Here is an 8,522-nt window from a genome sequence, read left to right on the forward strand (position 1 = left end):
TTATAAAAGTAATTTCTTACAATAACGGAGAAAAAAATAACAAAAATAATAAAAAATTATTAAAATTATTTTTATTTTAAGTGGAGTGATTGAATATAATTCAATATAAGTTCAAGTGACCTCAACTCCAAAAATTTTATAAAGCGTTTCGCCCACTGTCGTACCTGGGCGAAACGCTTTATAAAATTTTTGGAGTTGAGGTCACTTGAACTTATATTGAGTAATTTCTTACTTTAAGCAAATAGTTAAAAATGACTATTGTAATTTGTAAAAGTTACGTTCACCATAGTCAGCTATTTTCAACTTTTTTGTTGTGGCATGTGAAGTCATTTTTAACTACTTTGTAATTATTTTCTGGTCAAAAATAGTTATTAGCAAAATTGTATCGAATTTTATCAAGTGACTATGCAAATAGTTACAAAATAACAATTTTTTTCTCTTGAGTGAAGTACCTACTAATAATAAACAGAATCATCTTAGAACAATGCGATGGACTATGACGCCAAGGGTTGGCGTTCGTATCCCAGCCATGACCCGACGGTAAATTATAGGTCCCTTCCATTCTTGAAAATTTAAACACAAGAATGGTTGAGAGTTGTAATTCACAAGACCTAGGGGTGTCATGCCACATATTATTTTTTATTCTTGTTAATAATAATTTATCATTGTTTGTTGTGTTAAATATTTACTAACCTTACTGCACAGTTACCAACAAAAAACACGGCTAATATTTGACAAAATATTTCTTTTACTTCAAACAAAGATGAAAAGCCACGGTTCGTATGTTAATTTTCTTTCAACATGAAGCGACAAAATAAAATTTTTGTTTATCAATTATCTGTCTACATTTTGCCTTTAACGCTCTAAATATTTGTATTTAATGCATGACTCAAAATACTGAGAGCAAAATGATTTTACTTTTCAAATCAATTTGTACCTGTACAGTCATGTATCCATAACTCATAAGATCGATACAAGAAGAACAAAACATAGAAACACTTTTTTTTCATACAGCGCGTCTCGGTTATGAATTATGATTTATTTAACATATCGAATATATGCATTGTATCTGCAAATAACCAGAAAAAAAATGTATCTATAATAATACTTAGCATTCGACATTAGACATGCCAACATTGTTTAGTCGGTGCAAGGCTGTTGTGTCAGTGACCGCATCAAGTGCATATTTGATGTGAGAATAGATACTATTATAAGTTGTTAGCTGATAAATTGTAGTGGTCTACTGTTAGCACAGAGTAATGACAAAGCTTGAGCTCGTAGATATTCCGATATATGTACATGTAAATTGCTAACAATGGTACAGCTTCTGCCTCTAACGTGTAAAAGTGCAGGGAATGTGTTTTATTTTTTTTTTATATGTGTTTGTTTGTTATATGTGTAAGTTTGTATTTATGAAAAGTCTTTACCTGTTTTATGCATTATAGATATAGTTGAATGCATTGCAGCTGCTTTGATGCAGTTTCGTCTAATGGCGGTGCAAATAACTATTGCATTGACATCAAGGGCGAATATTGCCATTTGGCATATTGTTGGAAACAAATTTTGTTGCTGCAGCGAGGCAAAACATGGGCAAAGAGATGTGTTCTGTACTGGGTACTACTATAGGTAAGTATTAAAATGTTTCGTACGGACTGATGATTGTGAGAACATTATTTCAATAGTACGACGGACGCTTTGCCATGATGAATCATTTGGAGCGGAATGGTATTGATAGACTTACTATGGGTCAATGTGGCAATTTAAATAGAATTATCGATTTTTTTGTTATCCATTCAATTTGTTTTCGTTACCTAATAAATAAAATTGTAATATAATTTTTAATCTATTCAAGTATTGTTTTACTAAATAGAAGTAACTTAGTACAGAATGAGATAAAATGTTTGCTGTGTATATCGCTGAACCCATGTGAACATTTTCTAACAGAAAACACAAATTAAAAATTTAAATTCTCTAAAACCACCAAAAATAAATCGAATGCTTTGCAAGCAATTCTCTCTATATTTTCTACCGAAGGGAAATTAATTTGCTTTGTGATGTAAAATAGTACCTACTGCTTTACTTTAGAGATTTAATCTATATTTTATGTACCTATACATATGTCAAAAAATATGTTTTTACAATAAGGGCTGTGTAATGGCCAGGGGCGTTCGTTGAGTTCTCGGGGCCCCGGGGCAAGACTAAACTAAATTTATATTTTTGGGACCCCTGAGGTAATATTTGTTTTTTTTAGATGAAATATTATGTGGCTGGCTACCAATTCACTGAAAAATATAATTTTTCTCTCTTGTGTCTGAAGTGATTCATGTAAAATATCTTATCTTTTTGCTTCGATACTTTTATAACAACTTGCCTTCTCTGCATTGTCTCCTTACAGGGCCCTGGCGTGTTGGGGGCCCCGGGGCACCGTAGATAACAAGTTATACAACCGCGTCGATAAAATCGGTGCAGTGCACATTTTTTTAAGTTGTACCTTGTACCTATGATTAATCGGTTTCTGAACAAAAACCTTCAAACTAATTGAAAAAAATTTCCGCCTACTCACACGTCCACTCTTTTATACACTAAGTATCAAATTTAATAAAAATAACGTTGGCAGACTCAGAAAGTTTAATATTTATAGTATATTTTCTACAAACACTTAAACTTTAATACCCGCTAAATATAAGCGCCAGACCAAATCCTTCATCACCTTGCATCAGCGATCAAAGGGAGCAAGCGCACAGTTGTCAGTTGTTCAAACTGTTTGGGAAGGCGTAAAGAAGCTGTATAATCTAAATCAATCAACTGCATTCTATAAAATTTCAAGAATTAATAAAATTGATAGTAAAGAGTATCATCATAACTAATTTCCGCATACTGCCACGCACACATTTACTAAAATTCAGAACCGTCTGGATGTTCAGGACATAAAAATCAACAGAGCTCTTAGACATTTTTCATTTGTAGGGCTATACAGTATATGTATAAAAAGATACTTTTTAAACCGAAAATAAGTAACGAGAGAGAGCTGGAGGTCAACATATTGTAGGTATTCGCCCAACAACCCCAAAATAATTTCAACCTATATTTAAAAAGAGATAACATAATTAATAATGCATAGATACATAATTTTAAACTCGAAGAAATCATCATCAGAGTAGTCTGAACTTAAACACTTTTCAAATAAATTGCACGACTGGGGTCGCACGTACTTGCTCTTATGCTTAAAGTAACTATAATGTTAAAGCTTTTTATTCAAGAAATTTAAAATTTGATATTTTGAAGAAATTTCATAAGTAGTATAAAAAAATTAAATCTGTTTTTATAATTAATAAAACTCCGTTTTAAAATATCTTAAAAAAAAAAAACAAATATGCCATTTTATTTCTCGTATAAAAATGTATTTTTAGAAAAAAAATTTTGAAAATTGTAGGAGCCGTTTTTTAAAAAAATAATTTTTTATATATAAAATTTTTTAACATTTTTCAAAAAAAAAGTTGGTATGCAATTTTGAAGAAATAATTAATTTACACATAAAAACTAAATTTCAAAATTTTTCATTGATCCGTTTTCAAAAAATTGATTTTTCAAAAAAAAATTTTGAAATATTTTTTAAAAAACCAAAAATGCGTTTTTTGAAAATTTTCTAAAATTTTAATATTATCTTTACTTACACACTTTTGTATAAAAATTTTCATTTAAATCGGGTTAATTTTGTACGAGATATTCAGAAACGAAAAAAACCGTTCTATGACAGGTACCGTTAATAACGGTACAAAAAAATATTTTTTTTATTTAAAAAGTTGGCTATTATGTGTAGTACTACACACAAAAATTTTAATCAAAATCGTTAGAGCCGTTTTTGAAAAAAATTACCTTTTCTATTTCAGTTATATGGCAGGTACCGTTAGTTTTGGTCATAAAAAAAAAATTTCAATTTCCCCTCTAGGGAATCACCAAAAACTGCTAACTACCAAGTTTGAAGAAAATCACTTCACTCGTTTAGGCTGCAGCTCCAGATAGAGACAGACACATAGACAGACAGGCAGACAGACAGACAGACAGACAGAATTGCCGGACCCACTTTTTTGGCATTCTCCATCATCGTAATGTCATGTAAAATTGTTATCTCGAGTTCGATTTTTTTTACGAATCCTAAACTTGCCCTATAGTACCTATATCGCAAGTAAAAATGCAATCTATTTCTGATGATTAACAATCTTCAATTAATCTAAGGTGCACAAAACATTTGGCAAAAACCTTGTTTTGAACATAAATTTTCAAATAAATGTCTTATACTATCAACTTTCATACTTAATCTTTGGCAAAAAAAAAATGTTTGCCTACGTACGTCAACTTCCAATTCGCATTTATGTACATATAAAAAAGCACACTTATTCAGCCTATGACAATTTAGTTTGCTTTAGTTTGTTATTCCTAACCTCAAGTAAAAATAATTTTCTTGGGGTTGGTTATGGTTCAATGCAAATGCCAAATGCATTTAAACAAACGCAAATACTCTATACTGCGCTCTTTGTATATTTTTAGTTGAAGTTGAGGCGAGATCTCTTTATAGCGAGCTTTTCAAGCACTTTTACGTTGAAACTTTTACAATTTGCAAATATATGTGCAATAAAGCAGTTTTGCACACACTCTTAAATCGTATCCATGCCTTGTATTGCAGCAAACAAGGTAGTGTTCGGACTTAAAAAATTGTGTTTTTTTTTTTTTTGTTTTTCAAATGAAATTTTAATACTTTTCTCAATATTTTAACACAAAAAAACAATAAAATAAATTTCAAAACAATACGTATTTATTTAAGAGCTTTTTTCACATTATCTGTTTTTGATATTTCATGTTTAAAATTAACAAGAAAACATATGTTACATATAATCATCGACCGCGTCAGTCTTTTTTGTACAACAAAGTAATATTACTTACACAATTAAAATATTTTGTGTAGTTAAAATTGGTTATCTACTACTTCTAACATATGTACATAAGTAGGTACAGTAGACTTTCGCTAACTTGAACATACCATAACTTGAACAATCCAATAACTTGAACATCCTATTTTGCTGAACTTTTTTATTGCTGACTCTATAAGTTGAATATTTTAAATATTCGAAGCTCTTTAAGTTGAACAAATAAATTGTATTTCAACAGAAGTTTGAATTTCCTCAATATAGGATACTACTTTTGTAATCGTGTTTATATCGAAATTGCAGTAAATACGCTTTTAATAAATATATAGTATATTAAATACCTATTATATATCAAATATAATACTACAGTCGAAAAAAAAAATTACTCTGACTAGAACAGATTCCGAACCCTGAACACGAATGTGATGGGGAGTGAGAACATGCATTTAAATGAAATGTCGGAAAAAGCTCTCCCATTTGTTAGAAAAGCACTCATTTGCCTTTCCGCGTGCAAAAATTCATCATCAACGTCAACAACATCGTCATCGTCATGGTTAGGTCTTCGACCTTTCACCTACTTTCTTCCACGTCGAAACTCATTATACCTAACTATTCGTACGAATGTACTCGACATGTTGCTGGATACATTTTTATTGTTCATCAGGTTAGATATACTTTTATAGCTGTATAAAAAGCATGTGGTGCAGTGCACATATGCAACTGAATTATAAATTTACGTATGACAATAGCAAGTAATGAAATGAAATGTCGGAAACAGGTATGTGTGCTCCTGATGATGTCTGCGCAAACTGTTGGGTGGTTTTGAATTTCTTGATGTAGGTATTTACATAATTTTTGTCTTTATTTATTTTAACCTAATGCAAAATTGTTGGCGGGTACACAAGAAACCCTAAGCAGATGATACTACAAGCAAAAGAGTCTTACTCCCAATGTTCATTGTACCTCAATGGTGAATATTTTCATTTCCGGGTGCAATATTGATGGGATTGTGCTTGAACATTCGATATTTCCTATTCAAACAACATTTACACGCAGCCATTGCCAATTGAAAGGGAAATTGAAAAAGCAATTTAGCTGCAAGGCAGTAAAATTTAAATGATTCGTTAAGTTGTAAAAGTTTTCATTATCATACGAAAAATTGTAGATATTATGTATATAAAATGTGTGCAAGAATATCATATAAGGATATTATTTTAAGATATCACTTTTGATGATCATAAGAAAAACCCGTAGGTACTTGTTTTAGGGAAAATTGTTATCACATCAAAAACATAAATGTTAAAAAAGAGCCAAGTTTTAGCCTATGCTAAAATTATGTTGGCACAACAAGTTCTGAGATGTAAAAGTTCTAAAGTTTGGTTTTAAATTTGTATCAATTAAATTTTGATTGTTTACTTGACAATTTTTCTTTTAATTTTATTATCGATTTAAGGTTATTTGAAATTTAGAACCAATCTTAAGAGCTTGGTACACTCTGACATCTCAGTACTTTTTCTGCCAGCATATTTTTAGTATAGGAGAAATTGGCTCTTTTTTAAAAGTTATTTTTTTGTAGTGATTGCTCTACTTTTTGTAAGGTATTGCTGATTGCTGTAAAGTTTAAAATTGATGTACTTATGTAGGTATATTATTTGGTCATTCCAGCACCTTTCCCAAGAAAATCTCAAGCTTTTGATTTAAATTTTAAGTTAAACCGAAATCGTTATTAACGATATATTCGTTCTAAGAGATATTACAGAAAGAAGATGATACAGGTTTATACACGGAGAAAAAAGACCACCTAAAAACAAGCGGCTTAAATTAAGCGGAAAAATCAACTTAATTTCTTGAATGCGCAAGTTTAAAAGATATCTACTTAAATTAAGCGGAAAATTGTCTTATTTTTATGTGGAAACATTTAAATTAAAAAAAAAATCTGCCAGCCACTGGGAGATCGAGCCTACAACTACTGTTAGGTCACTAGGCGAGTGCATTGTCATCGTAATTACTATTTCACTGTTAGAAATATGTGTGATAAACTGCAACTAATTTAATATTTATTCTTTTCTCGTTTTTTTTTTTTTAAGATGAAAATTCACATTAAAATGAAATGTATTGCACCTTAAATTTAAGTTGATTACACTTATTTTAAGCGGACATCCTATTGTTTTAAGGTGGGCATCATCTTATTTCAAAGTGCCCTTTTTCTCTCCGTAAAAAAGAACCCTCATTCCCTTATTTATTTTCGTTTAGACTGTGAACTAAGTCAATATTCAACTATTCAACTCATACCAACAAGAATAACCATTTGCCTTCACTTCTCACAATGATTCAACTAACCGAAATTATTATTTTTGCATTACAATGAGAGTACACAAAGCGTTGAAAGAATACAAAAGTCGAACAAGAATCTCAAGGTTGCAATCTGATGCACACTAAATTCACCCTGTTAGATAAGGCCCATGAGAACAATCACATAAACTGCAATCAAATTCCTTCTCACATAAACAAATAATATTTGCTATGCCAATAAATTACCTTGTTACATGACAAACGCTTGCAAATTACTTTCAAAAACATGTTAAAACACCCAGCAAACAAATAGCAGAGATGAAAACCAAACAAATAATGTCTACTTCCAATTCAGACTGCTTACAAGGTTATACTGCGACTACCGAGTCCGACCAACAGCGTAGACTTTACGTTGCAAGATCACAAAAATCATAATATATACTCTCTAACGGCACTCAAGTGTTCGACTTGAAATTCACACCTTCGCTATTTGGCTGTTCGAATTTGGAACAAAGTGCTGTCAGTCCAAAGAAAAATTCAATATACACTGACAGGCCCTCTGCCACACGGCTCGTTTCGTTCTCGTCCATCCCATTACCGAAAAATATAATAACTAACAGTTTGCAAATTCGTGCATTAAATCATTGCCAATGAACAAAAAAAATAAGCTATGGCAATAAAAAGATATAAGGGCTTTTAATGTATGACGGTGCTTTGAATACAACTTTTACTCATCTCACCTAGCTTACATTTGACTTGATTTCTATTGCTGAGGTAATTGAATTAAGTAATTTTTTTAAATTTTATACAAAATAGAAACAACTGCCAACTCGAAGAATTTAAAATAATCTGAAACGCGGTTTTCGCAAAAAAATCCAAAACCGGCACCAACACTCAGGTTTTACCATACATTTCTGCTCAGCAGATTTGTTCGTAAAATACAAGCTTTTAAGAAACCACTCAAAGTTTGATATGCATAGAAAATAGTAAATGCTTTTACTTAAAAAATTTTAATTTTATTTGCTGTTTATGTGCTATTAAATGTTTTCTTTTCACTTGTGTAATAAAAAACAATAGAACACCGTTCAAAAGAGTACATTTTTTCTTTGTTTGCCATTCATTTGGAGGGGTCAAACGAAAACCTGAAAATTTCCGGTGGGAACGCATTTCAAGTTTTTAAAATTTTTTTGCCGAAAACCACGTTTTTGGTCTGGTTGGTAAAAGGCTATTAAATTAAAATGTCAGCAAAAAAACGTAGGTCCTTTTTTTATATAATCTTCTCTCTTTTCTTGCCCGGCCCTTCCC

General features: G+C 30.9%; 1 long non-coding RNA gene across 1 annotated transcript; it reads left to right on the forward strand.

Annotated features, from left to right (window-relative positions):
* The first annotated feature begins 1,455 nt into the window (after positions 1 to 1,455).
* LOC129908335 (uncharacterized) lies at positions 1,456 to 1,842 on the forward strand. The gene is made up of 2 exons (XR_008771261.1): positions 1,456 to 1,626; positions 1,683 to 1,842. It is a non-coding gene; the product is annotated as an uncharacterized LOC129908335 (long non-coding RNA).
* The last annotated feature ends 6,680 nt before the right edge of the window (positions 1,843 to 8,522 follow it).

Source organism: Episyrphus balteatus, chromosome 2 (assembly GCF_945859705.1).
Source record: "Episyrphus balteatus chromosome 2, idEpiBalt1.1, whole genome shotgun sequence".
Lineage (NCBI taxonomy): Eukaryota > Metazoa > Arthropoda > Insecta > Diptera > Syrphidae > Episyrphus > Episyrphus balteatus.